Source organism: Pseudophryne corroboree, chromosome 5 (genome assembly GCF_028390025.1).
Source record: "Pseudophryne corroboree isolate aPseCor3 chromosome 5, aPseCor3.hap2, whole genome shotgun sequence".
Taxonomy (NCBI): Eukaryota; Metazoa; Chordata; class Amphibia; order Anura; family Myobatrachidae; genus Pseudophryne; species Pseudophryne corroboree.
In genome coordinates, this window is record NC_086448.1 from 735,698,415 (window position 1) to 735,714,174 (window position 15,760).

Consider the following 15,760-nt stretch of genomic DNA (forward strand, 5'->3'; position numbering starts at 1 on the left):
TATCTTTTTTGGTCCAGTCATGTGACTCTGCAGGTCAGTCGTTGGTCAAGTCCTAGGAAGCAGGTCAGATCACATCCAGCACTGGTTCATCACTTTTTCTTTATTTATACTGGTTTTCAAGTGAAAATAGATTCAAACTGTATGATATTATCTCCACTGTAGTTGTTTAGAATGTAATTAACATTTGTTTAGGTGGTCTAATATAGCACTTGTATTTGTCTATTTTGCACAGAAACAAAGGGGGTAATTCAGATTTGATTGCAGCAGCAAATTTGTTAGCAGTTGGGCAAAACCATTGAGTTGATCGCAGCAGGAACTTTGTTAGCAGTTGGGCTGAACCATGGGGGTAATTCAGAGTTGATCGCAGCATCAAATTTTTTAGCAGTTGGGTAAAACCATGTGCACTGCAGGGGGGGCAGATATAACATGTGTAGAGAGAGTTAGATTTGGGTGGGTTACATTGTTTCTGTGCAGGGTAAATACTGGCTGCTTTATTTTTACACTGCAATTTAGATTGCAGATTGAACACACCACACCCAAATCTAACTCTCTCTGCACATGTTATATCTGCCCCCCCTGCAGTGCACATGGGCCCTCATTCCGAGTTGTTCGCTCGGTATTTTTCATCGCATCGCAATGAAAATCCGCTTAGTACGCATGCGCAATGTTCGCACTGCGACTGCGCCAAGTAACTTTGCTATGTAGAAAGTATTTTTACTCACGGCTTTTTCATCGCTCCGGCGATCGTAATGTGATTGACAGGAAATGGGTGTTACTGGGCGGAAACACGGCGTTTCAGGGGCGTGTGGCTGAAAACGCTACCGTTTCCGGAAAAAACGCAGGAGTGGCCGGAGAAACGGTGGGAGTGCCTGGGCGAACGCTGGGTGTGTTTGTGACGTCAACCAGGAACGACAAGCACTGAACTGATCGCACAGGCAGAGTAAGTCTGGAGCTACTCTGAAACTGCTAAGTAGTTAGTAATCGCAATATTGCGAATACATCGGTCGCAATTTTAAGAAGCTAAGATTCACTCCCAGTAGGCGGCGGCTTAGCGTGTGTAACTCTGCTAAATTCGCCTTGCGACCGATCAACTCGGAATGAGGGCCATGGTTTTGCCCAACTGCTAACAAAATTCCTGCTGCGATCAACTTGGAATTACCCCCTATGGCCCTCATTCCGAGTTGATCGCTCGCTAGCTGCTTTTAGCAGCAGTGCAAACGCTAAGCCGCCGCCCTCTGGGAGTGCATCTTAGCTGAGCAGAATAGCGATCAAAAGATTAGCAGAACTGCTTTAAAATCTTTAAACTTCACACGTCAGGTGGATATATGCAATACAGAAAGAGGACAATTCAGCAACTTCTATGGACACACTAATAAAAAAATAATAATAATAATAATAAAAAAACGTCATTTCCGGTTCCGGCGGACACAAGATCACTTCCGGTCGGCTGGTGGAACGCACAGGAGTGTCACTTCCGGTTCTGGTAATCGGCAGACAGGAAGTGCTTTACAGGAGGCCATTTCACTAATTGCACTTCCAAGGACGTTTTTGGACTCAGTTTATACCACAGGGAAAATCTTGCCTTCCGGAGCCTTATGCAGGGTATCTTTCCCGGGTATACCTTGCATATAACACCTGCGGCTCCGGCCACCATCTTGGTAGGATTCTCTGTGTTATCTACTTCCATTTTATATGTGTTTTGATTTTAAGTGTTTGTTTAAATTAAAACAGAGATTGTTTTTACATAACACTAGACACATGCCTTATTTCCTACCAATCATGGCTCAATCATAATGTTTTATGTGGGTGTTATCTGACAAGCGCCAATCAGGAGTAGTCCTCTTTCTGTATTGCATATATCCATTTCTATTTTTGGGCTCAACAGGGGAGCCCTGTGACCACCCCTAGGCCAGCTAAAGTCTATACAGCGCAGTTTTTCTACCTCAACCCCATTTTGACAATTCACACATCAGATGCATACGCACACCACTCAAGCACACTTATCTTAGTAAATAAAGACACAACAACCATAATTGGCGTGAAAGGGGTCAGCTTTTTATTTTGACTGAGAGGGAGGCCTATTAATACTAAAACTAAGAATGCAGACTTCCCTCTCTAACTAAGGTGGCGGGGAGAAGAACGGTTAAGCATGATAAACCACTTAATAAGGGTAATCCAAAATTATATGACGATATAGAGAAATAAACATGTGTGTGTGAGGGGGGCCTTCTGCCCCAGATGTTCCGGGATCGGCCTCCTGCCTCCATCCCGAGCAATAAAAACATATGTGTGAGGGGGCCTTCTGCCCCAGATGTTCCGGGATCGGCCTCCTGCCTCCATCCCAGACATCGGAAATCCAAAAATCCAAGGCCAGGGGTCGACCTTCTGCCACTACCCCTGCCCACCAACAGTTGTAGGGACGGAGGTATGCTCCGCCCCTACGGGGTAAAAAATATGGCCACCGGCCCCGATATCCACACATGTTTATGATCTATCATATGGGCCCACCAGGTACGGTGGTGCCCATCAATTAATAATAAGACTATAAGATTACCTAAAAGTTCACCCGAACTTACTAACGATAAAATCCTTAAGTTAAACTAAAATAACTGTTCAGAAACCGGCCACCAAAAGCCAACACAAACAACCCCAAGGGAGCAACAAAAAAACAACTCTCAACGGCGGGCGGGTGGGTCACGGAAAAAAAAAGGAAAGAGGCAGGCTGTCCTAAGGTCTGAAGACTATATGTATGTCAGACCAGCCCCTATACAGAAACTAGCCAATCACAATCCAGGCAGTTTCCCTTACATTCCTCCCACAAAAACTGTAACCCCTTCCGTACCAGAGTGATGCATTAAGAGGCGTGCCGCATGCCCAGCCGGCGAGTTTATGCTGTCTCGGCCACATTCATGACCTACGCAGTCTTAAACTTCACACGTCAGATGCATACGCACGCCACTCAAGCACACTTATCTTAGTAAATAAAGACACAACAACCGTAATTGGCGTGAAAGGGGTCAGCTTTTTATTTTGACTGAGAGGGGGGCCTATTAATACTAAAACTAAGAATGCAGACTTCCCTCTCTAACTAATGTGGCAGGGAGAAGAACGGTTAAGCATGATAAACCACTTAATAAGGGTAATCCAAAATTATATGACGAAATAGAGCAATAAACATGTGTGTGTGAGGTGGCCTTCTGCCCCAGATGTTTCGGGATCGGCCTCCTGCCTCCATCCCGAGCAATAAAAACATATGTGTGAGGGGGCCTTCTGCCCCAGATGTTCCGGGATCGGCCTCCTGCCTCCATCCCAGACATCGGAAATCCAAAAATCCAAGGCCAGGGGTCGACCTTCTGCCACTACCCCTGCCCACCAACAGTTGTAGGGACAGAGGTATGCTCCGCCCCTACGGGGTAAAAAATATGGCCACCGGCCCCGATATCCACACATGTTTATGATCTATCATATGGGCCCACCAGGTACGGTGGTGCCCATCAATTAATAATAAGACTATAAGATTACCTAAAAGTTCACCCGAACTTACTAACGATAAAATCCTTAAGTTAAACTAAAATAACCGTTCAGAAACCGGCCAACTGCCAGGTTACCAACCTGCCACCATCACCTGAACCGAAGACTCAACTCAACTAAAGGAAGCAGAATACGAAGAAAACTCACTCAACTCAAACTAAAGAAAACAGAATATGAAACTAAAAAGACATGAAGACCCGGCGCACTAGATAATTGACACCCACGGCCGACAAGCCATATAAAGCGCGGATCTAGCCGCCTGCCTGCAAAAGAAGGGTGTTACTGAGGTTAAGAAAATGAAGTATATGGAGAAAATGGGTAACCTAACCTGCATCCCTAACTGGAAGGGAGGAGGGGGGGGGAGGGGTCGCCCAATTTGACTTGAGGCAAAAACACAAAACTTCGTTAGCCGGCAAAAACCGTAATTAAAACCAACGATGAAACAAAAATTTCTCAAGGCCCCCGCAATCACAAAGTGCAACTGCGACGAGCGGCTAGTCCTCAAAGGGGGGCACTGGGAGGAAAAGGCCTGCTATAGCAGCTGACTGCACCAGACCTCCACCTACCCAGCGCCCGGACGTCGACCTCGGACCAACCCGCCGCGGCGGCAGCTGAAGCAGCGCCGATGCGGAGTGAGTCCCATAGTCGGCCGGATATAGACCCAGGTACAAAATACAACGCCCCAAGACTGACCGGAATTAGATATCTGGTAAACGGGGAACCGTCAGTATGGATGAGCCACCCGGGAGGCGTTGGAGGCCGTACGAACGAATAAGACCGGGCCGCGACAACTGGACAAATGCCCCGCACACAAGCCCGACCCACTCGAACCCACAGCCCCCTGCCGACTACGTCAGTCTTGGAGCGCTGAATCCTACACCAAAACCGTCGGGGGGTGCGACGACGTGGGCCGCCAGCATGGGCGAGGCAGAAGTCCGGGAGACGGACACCAGCTCACCCACCCTGAACGCACCGTGGTAAGGGCCGCCATGAAGAGGCGAACCGCGTATCCTCGTATCGTAGCCGCTGAATCCTACACCGCAAACCGTCGGGGCGTACGTCAACGGCTTTTATTGACTGAAAGGAAGGCCTATTAAATCTAAACTTGGATGAAAAAACTCCCGCTCAAACTAAGGGACGGTTGAAATATTTATCACACATAGTAGACAACATCCAGCACATGAAAATAAAATATCTCAAAACGATGATTGAAATAATATCCTAATTGTTGGAGGGCTTGTCGTCCCTATGTTCCGGGATTGGCCTTCTGCCACCATGCCTGAGGGCCGGCTGCCCAGATGTTCCGGGATCGGCCTTCTGCCACCATCCCTGAGGGCCAGCTGCCCAGATGTTCAGGGATCGGCCTTCTGCCACCATCCCTGACATCCCGAATCCAATGCCCCTATGGGCCATCTGCCTTGTGAGGGGTCTGACCACTATGGCCCCTCTCCAGAAGGTAACTACTCCACCGCTCCCAAGCGGCCAGACAAGCCCCGAAAGTTGCAGGAGCCAAAGACCTGTGGGCTAAATCCTCCAATCCGCACACATAAGCAGGACAGAAGTCCCTTTGGATTAGAGCTGCAGGAGCCAACGGCCGAAACCGCTGCCAGTCGCTGCGAGAAAGGGTATCAGTAATTTCGTTGCGCTCGGCCGGGACACCCAGCATAGCAAGACTATCTGCGCGAAGACCTGCAGTAACGGCAAGGGTGAGGACCTCTGCCTAATGATGGCAAAAACCACGTCCAAATTGTCGCACCAGAACCACCTGCTTGTTACGCAGGGCATAGCGTCAGAGCTCCAATGCGCCCAGTATGGGAAAAATTGTCAGCAACAGCAAGTGTGTCGTGAAGCGCTCGCCAATCGCAAGCACCAGAGGCGTCCGTGAAAAGCTCCAGGGAGGTGCCAGACACGACCGCCTCCCTCCCAACACAGACGCAGAAAGATGAAATTCATCCCTTATACATAAATACCGCCGAATTTCGAGCGACAATCTGAGAAAATGATGCGGGCGTCGAAGTCCCACCGTCGCCCGCTCCCATTGTGCAACCAAAATTAAACAGGCCCAAAGGGGGGGTTGAGCCTGTATGAAAGCAAGCTTGCCCGCAGCAAGCGCATAAAGGATAGCAACGTGAAGACGGAACACCTTATCCACTGGGAGCCTCAGAGGCCGGCGACCGAATCAATCTGACGTCCGAGATAAACTATGGATGCAGAGGGCCGCTAAAGCCGCTCCGGCGCCACCGGAACCCCGAAGTGTGCGAAGAGGGCGAGTGCCCTCCGCAACAAGCTAGCGCGGTGATCTGAGTCCTGTGGCCCGATCAAAAGGAAACATTCAAGCCGTGCGAAATTCGCCGATCGCCCGCCGCATGCTCCAGGCACCAATAGAGGAAAGTACCGAATTCCTCGGAGTATGTGCAAGAGAGCGAACAACCCATGGGGAGGAATCGATCTATGTAATAGCCATCGCCCAATATAAAAAAACCCATAAACCGAAAGGCCGGAGGGTGCAGAGGCAGAAGACGAAATGCTGACTGAATGTCCAAGTTACACATCACGGCCCCCGTTCTAAAGGACCTCATGGTGGCTATGGCCACAACAAAGGACAGGTAAATGACTCTACACTGATAATCGGGGATAGCATATTTACGGAGGAGCCTAAATTCGCCCGCGGTCGTCTTGGGCACTATCCCGACGGGGGACAAGACCAAATCCGGTATGGGGGGGGGGATTCCGAAAAGGGGGGGGCCTATCCTCCTGCCCAACGTTTTCCGGAAAGGGCCTATCATCCTGCCCAACGACACTGCAGTCTCAACCTCCTGCCGGAGCACTTCCGGAAACTCCCGGGCCGAACGCAGGATCGAACCAGCCCCGGGACACACTAGTCCATGTATCGGCAAGGGGAAGCAGAAGCGAATCCCGAGTGTAAGAATTGAGCAACCACCGACCGTGGGTACCGGGGTATGAGCGCCCGAAGTCTAAGTAGGGTGGGGGCTGTGGCCAGCACCTGGGGCCGCGGGAGCGCGGCTCTAACGGGTCTGCGGGCCGGAATTACCCCCGGTCCCAGGTCTGGGGCAGTCCTTGATCCCATGGTCTCCGCCACATCTGATGCAGGAGTGACGAAAACGACATCGCCCACCCCAGGCACATTGGGCATTATAGAAAGCGAAGCATATACCATGCCCAGCGCTAAATGAACCCCCTCGAAAGCCGGCAGAACGAGAGGCAGGTCGTTTTTGGCCACAGTCACACTGTACCGGCCACCTCAGTGTCGGCTGAACCCTGCGTAAGCTCCGAGCACAATTCCACATCCATTTCACCGAAGGTATAGATCCGTCGCCTGTGCGGTTTTCGCCGGAAGCCCGCATCGTGACGTCGACAAGCCGACCCTTTGTACTTATGGTACAGCACGTGTATAAGGAACTGATAGCGTACAATGCGCATGTGTTCGTCCGGGCACGTCTGTAAGTATCACGCCGCGAAGATCAACATGCCTCTAACCCAATTCGGGTAGGAGCGCAAAGCGCCCTCGCTACCCTGTTCCTATGTCGTAGCTGAAAGCAAGGCCGTACGATTATTGCTAGTAAGAGCAAAAATATTGACGTATAAGCCCATACGGATCCGGTCCCGGATCCGGGGCCTGAGCCCACGTTGCACTGCCGTGTTGGCGCAGTGAATGGAGTACGACTCCACTGACACTTGTGAGGCGGAAGAGGTTGAATACCGGCTCTCGTGCCATTGGCGACGCTTGACCCTGTGCAAACCGCCGTCGGAGGAGGACACACCCTCCAAGGACGTGGAGGCAAGGGAAGAGTCTGTGACCCGACGCCTGCGCCTGTGTCTTCCTGCGCTCACTGGAAACCCTGCGCATACTGCTGCCCCCCCAAGAGGAGGGGAACTGAGTACTTGATCCCCAAACCGCTACGGGGTTAACCGCGCTCCCCTTGGACCAGTCAGGGTCCGATGAAGACTCATCCACACGAGACGGAACCGTCCATCCCAGCACCTGCCGGACGACTTGTTGAGGTACCGACTGACTCCATTTCTGTCCTGACGTCCACGGCTGGAGAGACAAAAGAGACATTGTTCCCCTGTCCCACCCCCTCACCAGCCCTGGAGCCGCCGCGTGCAGGGCTGGCGGTACGACCGTCGCACCAGTGGATGGGAGCGGCATAAGAGATCGCGCAGTGCTATCCGCCAAGGAAGCAGTGGCCTGCCCCTGATCCCCAGGTGCGGAGGATAGCAAAAGAGCCACCGCCGACACGACAGCGGCACCAATGGCGGACAAGACGGTGGCGTCTTCCAAGGGGGGGGGGGCAGTCGCTGTTGCCGGCGCTCTAAGATCAGACCCGACACGCGAGACGCGTGCCCCACGGGAGGTTCGCAAACCCCCCGTCGGGAGCAAGGACCCGGAAGATCCCTCACTGTCGGGTATCATGGCATAGCCATCCTGCTGCCATAAATCCTGCCTTAACCGCCTGCTCCGCGACCCACCCCCCCATCCCGAGCATTGGCCTCAGGTTGAAATACCGGAGCGGGGTCACTGCCAGAAAGGGGGGCACGCAACATCCGACAGAGGGGTGTCCGCAGCAGCATCGGAAGAAGCAGCCTGGATACGGGGGCCAGACCGCTCACCACCCGCCTGCGCACGCCGACCCCATGTGAGGTGAGGGACCGGCAACCTGGGCCCCGGCCCGTGATCGGCAGGGGCCACGCGGCCAAGTCTGGCGGAAGTACTAAGCGCCGCGCGAGCGAGTCCGGAAGGGGCCGGCACCACGGGGCCAGCCACGGCAGGAGAGGCCAGGAGGCCCGTCCCACCGCGGGCGGATGAGACGTGACCCCGGCCGACGGGCCTACAAGGTCCGTCGGAGGCAACAGGCCATACACAGCCGAAGAGCGGGCGCGTCTCCCCGCCCTGTCGCGGGAGAGCGCCGCCCGTACCGGAGCCTGCATGTTATAATTTGCACGAGCGGGGGCAGGCCTCATATGGGCTCCCCAGGTGATCAAAGTATCTGCAGCACGCGCGCGCTGCACGGACCCAACACGTCCGGCAGCCTTGCGACCCCCCGCCCGCCCGCTGGAGCGTGTCATTGTAGCCCCCCTTTCTTTTCTTTTTTAAACGATGGGGGCTGCCCCCCCTGGCGGCAGAGAGCCGGCGAGCGGCAGGGCGGGATTGCTGTCCCGGCTCCACGTGACTCCCGCAGCCGCCATCCGCCACGGGATTCAGGAGAATCACTTTGTTCCGCCCCCGGACCCCGGCGCTCCGTCCCCAGCCGCAGCCGGCAGCGGGGACGGAGGCAGAGAGCGCGGACAGAAGAGAGCACGGACGGAAGAGAGCACTGGCGGGTGGCCGAGCCCGGCCGCACACGCCCTGGGTCTCCCGCACCGCAGTAGCAGCAGACCCACCCCGGGGTCTGCTGGATCTCAGCAGAGTCCATGAGCCGGGCGGGGAGGGCCACGCTGCACCCGGGTCCGGCAGCCAGCACAATAATGAAAGTACAGACGGATATTTGCACTGGGGAATGCACTGGGGAATAGATGACCGCTCTGGTAAGGTAATGAGCAGATCTCCGCAGTGCATCCACTGACAAGCAAAGTAAGGCAGAGAAAGATGCAGAAAGAAGGGCAACAGGGGAGTAGAAGGAAGAATAGGGAAAGCACAAGGGAGAAAGAGAGCTAGGAAATTAGATGAAGGAAGAAAATGAAATAGGTAATGTAAACCAAGTACTTGCAGTGGGTCACGGAAAAAAACAGGAAAGAGGCAGGCTGTCCTAAGGTCTGAAGACTATATGTATGTCAGACCAGCCCCTATACAGAAACTAGCCAATCACAATCCAGGCAGTTTCCCTTACATTCCTCCCACAAAAACTGTAACCCCTTCCGTGCCAGAGTGATGCATTAAGAGGCGTGCCGCATGCCCAGCCGGCGAGTTTATGCTGTCTCGGCCACATTCATGACCTACGCAGTCTTTCCTGCAGTTTCTGAGTAGTTCCAGACCTACTCCTAGATTGCGATCACCTCAGTCCGTTTAGTTCCTGCTTTGACATCACAAACACGCCCTGCGTTCGGCCAGCCACTCCCCCGTTTCCCCAGCCACTCCTGCGTTTTAGCCTGACACGCCTGCGTTTTTTAGCACACTCCCGGAAAATGGTCAGTTTCCGCCCAGAAACACCCACTTCCTGTCAATCAAACACCGATCAGCAGAGCGACTGAAAAGCGTTGCTCGCACCTGTGTAAAATTGCTTAGTTTTGTGTGAAATTACTTGGCGCGTGCGCCCTGCGGCCCATACGCATGCGCAGAACAGCCGGTTTTTAGCTTGATCGCTATGCTGCGAAAAACGGCAGCAAGCGATCAACTCGGAATGACCCCCCATGTGCACTGCAGGTGTGGCAGATATAACATGTGCAGAGAGCGTTAGATTTGGGTGGGTTATATTGTTTCTGTGCAGGGTAAATACTGGCTGCTTTATTTTTACACTGTAATTTAGATTTCAGTTTGAACACACCCCACCCAAATCTAACTCTCTCTGCACATGTTATATCTGCCACCCCTACAGTGCCCATGGCCCTCATTCCGAGTTGTTCGCTCGCAAGCTGCTTTTAGCAGCTTTGTACACGCTAAGCCGCCGCCTACTGGGAGTGAATCTTAGCATATTAAAATTGCGAAAGAAAGATTCTCAAAATTGCGACTACACACCTCTTAGCAGTTTCTGAGTTGCTCCAGACTTACTCGGCATCTGCGATCAGTTCAGTGCTTGTCGTTCCTGGTTTGACGTCACAAACACACCCAGCGTTCGCCCAGACACTCCTCCGTTTCTCCAGCCACTCCCGCGTTTTTCCCAGAAATGGTAGTGTTTTTTCGCACACACCCATAAAACGGCCTGTTTCCGCCCAGAAACACCCACTTCCTGTCAATCACACTCCGATCGCCTGAACGAAGAAAAAGCCGTGAGTAAAATACCTAACTGCATAGCAAATTTACTTGGCGCAGTCGCACTGTGGACATTGAGCATGCGCATTAGCGACTAATCGCTCCGTTGCAACAAAAAAATAACGAGCGAACAACTCGGAATGACCCCCATGGTTTTGCCCAACTGCTAACAAATTTGCTGCTGTGATCAACTCTGAATTAGGCCCAAAGGTGGTCATTCCGAGTTGTTCGCTCGCTAGCAGTTTTTAGCAGTCGTCCAAACGCTATGCCGCCGCCCACTGGGAGTGTATTTTAGCATAGCAGAAGTGTGAACGAAAGGATCGCAGAGCGGCTACAAAATCATTTTGTGCAGTTTCAGAGTAGCTTCAGACCTACTCAGCGCTTGCAATCACTTCAGACTATTCAGTTCCTGTTTTGACGTCACAAACACGTCCTGCGTTCGCCCAGCCACACCTCCGTTTTTCCTGGTACGCCTGCGTTTTTACGAACACTCCCTGAAAACGATCAGTTGTCACCCAGAAACGCCCACTTCGTGTCAATTACTCTGCGGTCAGCAGTGTGACTGAAAAGCTTTGCTAGAACCTGTGTGAAACTACATCAGCCGTTGTAATAGTACGTTGCGCGTGCACATTGTGCCGCATACGCATGCACAGAAGTGCCGTTTTTTTGCCACATCGAATGCAGCTAGCAATCTACTCGGAATGACCCCCTTAGTTAGTAGGCAGGCAGAGAGAGAGTAAAGGATTTAATTTGCAAAACTATAGGCTCACCAAATAAATCTAAGGAGATGTCATAGGTGCGGCTGCACATAAAGGATTTACCTGTAATTAGGAACATTATAGGCCCATCTAGACAGCGCGCTTCAAATATCTCCAATGGCCCATTTGCAGGTGCTTGTGGTTGTTAAGTAACAGCACTGTCAGTGTAGGTGTGAGATTTTGTTTTTATCCAATACTATGCTATCCCCAAGGTCATAAGTCATATATTATAGTAGTCATGCTAAAAGTCTGCCGACGCTTCAAACTAAGCTGCCCTAATCATTGTCCAGTCACTAAGCTTCTGCCAGTGTGCTATTGTGATACCCTGAAACTGCAGCCCAAATCAACTGTGGCACTACAGGTGCCAGCATGACTTTAAAAAAAATAAAATGTTTGCTGGAGTTGCATAGCACTGTGCCAGCAGCCTACAGCTTGCAGCACAGAAGGAGTTAACAGCACAGCTCATAGCAATACAGATCAGTCTGCAAAATGCAAAGTGCATGACTCACCCATTTGCAGACTAAGAGTGGGAAATCCCAGATAGAATGTGTTCCTGGGAATGCAAAGTTATAAAAGGGTTGTCCTGCAGCAGCCTGCAGAACAGTGAGCTGAGGAGAGTGAGCAGGCAGTGAGGAGACTGAGAGAACAGTGAGCTGAGGAGATCGGGGCAGAGGCGGGAAGACGGAGAGAGAGAGGACTGCGGTGTGAGGGGAACGAAGAGAGCGCGCCCACCCGCTGGAATCGCTGCTGCCTGCCACGGCCGGAGAGAAGGAACAACACCGCCGCGTGGACAAGAGAGGGAGGTGGCTCAGGTCACGGAGGCTTCCTGACACCTGCCCAACATCAAAGACGCCGCGGCACAAGGGCTCGAGATCCGGAAGGGGGAGATCGCGTGGGAAGAGGATTCCACTAACAACAGTCATACGGGAGAGGCTGCAGTGATTGGGAGCACGGCTGCAGACAGCAGGAGCAACGAATATACCGCAAGTACTCTCACTTATCCCCAATATCCCAGCTATCCGGGTTACAGGAACCCCAAGTACAGAAGCACTGTACCTGGGTCTTCATAGATGTTTCCACGTAAAGTAGAGGGTTATCATTAACTGCCGCCTGTCAGAAAGGGGGACGCCCCTAACCCTAAACAGCTCCGTCAAAGACTCGCCCTATGTAATAGCGCCTCCTAACGGGTCCATGTTATGACCTTCACACTTATACTGCACCCGGTTGTTACAACACAGTTCAACAAAAGGTAACAGGACTGTGCAAACCCCTGTTCTTACTGTGCAAGCCAGAACTGGTCTGTTTACTAGTTTATATCACTGGATGATAACTGACTTACCTTTCTGTGGATACAAATGCGGTTGGTACCGTGAGACATTACTGCTGTTCTGTATTATGGAGAAAGTGGTTTTGCATGCCTGTTTACAACTGTTTACCTTGCGTCCACTGACGCCTCCTTAGAAGTCCTCTGTTTCAGTATAAGCAGTCTATTAGAGAGACATTGGCTGCAAACGCCCCCCCCCCCCCCCCCTCGTGGACAGTTTAGGGAGGGCTCCCGCGTTACTGCCAGGACATACTTTACCCTAATAGGACATTATTCTCCAAATGATTGGTAGTACGGGTGAAGTATTTGATTGTTTGATTTGGTCAAAGTTATACCTTCGAGGTGTTAAAACTGTGAATGCTGTTATAAGACAGGGAAAGACTCAGGATATTGTAATAATGTTCAACCTATGCAACTGTGTTTAATGAAAATTGAGTTACAGCGGTGACTGATATCGTCAGTGCAATAAATGGTTGTCACCGTCTCCATGTGTCGTGGTCCTTGAGCACATTGGGTTTGGGTTGCCCTTCCGGGGTTCTCCTGGTCCTTCTGCCCCAGCCTTACAGGTGAGGAGAAGAATAGGCGCTGGCCAAGACATCGTTGAAGAGTGGATACGGCCGATTACGAGACCGACAGAGTTTCAGGTACGAACCCTTTTATAGAGATATTACACTTGGCGTCCGCGAACAGGATCGTTTCAAGATGTCGAACCCAGATGCTCCGGAGTCGTCCTCGGCACAGGGACAACCACCAGCGGCACCCGGAAATCCGACAGGGACAACGGCATCACCGATCACCATGCCATATTACTTTGGGGCCTCATGGTTGCCGACATATGCAGGAAAACAAGTCCCTGGCTCAAGTACTTTCAAGGCATTCAAAGACAAAATGCTCTCCATGTTCCGCCTATATACGCTCACGGAAGAACAAAAAGTAGAGATCCTGAAGGGGCAATTAACCGGCCCAGCACTGAGGGAGGTAGAAGCATGGGAGGATACGGAGAAGAAGAGTGCAGATTGTATACTCCAGAAATTGAGGAACATATTTGAATGCAGAACGGTAGCAGAACTAAAGAGCCGTCTGTACGCAAGAAAGCAACGACCAGGCGAATCTCTACGGGAGTTTGCACTAGGCCTACAGGAAGCCTTGAGGGCTGTACGAACACTAGATCCACTGGATGCCGGACTGACCGATGACACCCTAATTAATTTATTTATGGAAGGAGCACAAGGTGAAGCGATTCGGTCACAATTACGAATGTGGAAACGCCAAAAACCGGACAGTTCCTTCTCTGCATTTAAAGAAGATGTTCTACAGATCTTAGGAATGAATCAGGGCAACGAGGCTGAAGACGACGAGACACCAAGGAAAGTGGACGAAGAAAACCTCCAGAACATCCCTTCGTACAAGAATGTAGACACCACTACCCGAGCGGGGGCAGTCCTTCAGCAGGCACAGGCCCCAACAGGGCCAGACCCTATCGAAACCCTTAACCGACAGATGTCAGAAGTGACGCTCAGCCTGTCTCGGATGAGCCAGAAGCTGGAAGAACTCGGCAAAGAACCAAGTGGAAGCCGACGCAGAGAAGGGCGTCAAGAACGCGGTGGAAGATGCCACCCTCGATGGGAGGTCACGAGGGAGTCAGGCCGAAGGCCTACCGATCGGTTTGATCCACAGGGTCGACCGATTTGTAGGGGATGTCACCAGAGCGGACACATCGAACGGAACTGCCCACTTGACCCTTTAAACGGGGGGACCCCGAGGCGAGGGACCGACCCTCGGGAGGAGAACCACTGATAGGTCCGCCATCGCCGGATTGGTGGCCCCAGTATGTAGGAGAGTGCCCTCACCTGAACATCCGCATCAATGGGATCGAAATACCAGCTCTCTTAGATACGGGCTCACAAGTCTCTACAATCCGATTCACGGAGTTCCTCCAACACTGGGACGAAGCTACCATTGTGTCCCCACCCACTACATGGCTCCACTTGCTAGCCAGCAATGGACAACCCATCGCCTTCCAAGGCTACTGGGAAGCCGACGTGGAAGTAGGAAACGCCGCCTTGACCCGCCAAGGATACCTCATCACCACTGCGCCCAACGCACACTTGCCACCCGTGATCCTAGGCATGAACATTCTGCGAAACTGTCCAGAGGAACTAGTAGAAGCCCTGCGACACGAGATGAAGACCGCGACCCCTAAGGAGCGAAAGGCCCTGCAACAGACCGTCAAAGTACTAGAGAGCCGAAGGAAATTCATTAATGGTCAGGGTGAGATTGGAAAAGCCCGAATCACCGACCGCCAACCTGTTCTGTTGAAACCGAATTCGGAGCAAGTGGTGTGGTGCAAAACGAGAATTGGTCCGGGGGGAAGAAACTACGAGGCTCTGGTGGAACCCTGTGACCGGGACGGACAACAGCCGTTCGCTGTGGCGAGGACACTAGCCAAGGTGGTACACAGGAGGGTACCAGTCCGTCTTCTGAACCCACACTCGTATGCCATCAGACTCTACAAGTATTGTCCGGTGGCGAAGGTCAGTTGGATCGACTTCCAAGACATCGTGAGACAGGGGGTAACCATGGCTCAATCAGGAGCGGCAGACGGCGAAAAGTCGGCGGCTGAGGAAGAACCCCCATGGTGGGCCGAGATCCAGATTGGCGATGTTGACACCCCCACTGACCAAAGAGATGGAATATTACAGCTGGTGCGACGCAACGTTGCTGCATTCAGCCAACACCCTTCGGATTTTGGTCAAGCGGATGAAGTGTATCATCACATTCCCACCGGGACAACCCCTCCTATCAAGGAACGCCACCGGCCCCTCCCCCCAACTATGTACCAGCCAGTGAGGAACATGATTGCAGAAATGAAAGAGGCTGGAGTCATCCGCAAAAGCCACAGCCCATGGGCCGCTCCACTGGTGATAGTGAAGAAGAAGGACGGTAGCCTGCGCTTCTGCGTAGATTATCGCAGGCTCAATGCTGCAACTCACAAGGACGCCTATCCGCTTCCCCGAATCGAAGAATCTCTGACAGCCTTGAAGACGGCGGCGTATTTCTCCACACTGGACCTCACCAGCGGCTACTGGCAGGTCCAAATGGCCCCTGAAGACATTGAGAAGACGGCCTTCACTACGCCAATGGGCTTATTCGAATTCTTAAGGATGCCATTTGGACTCTGCAACGCCCCGGCCACCTTCCAACGTGTCATGGAGCATT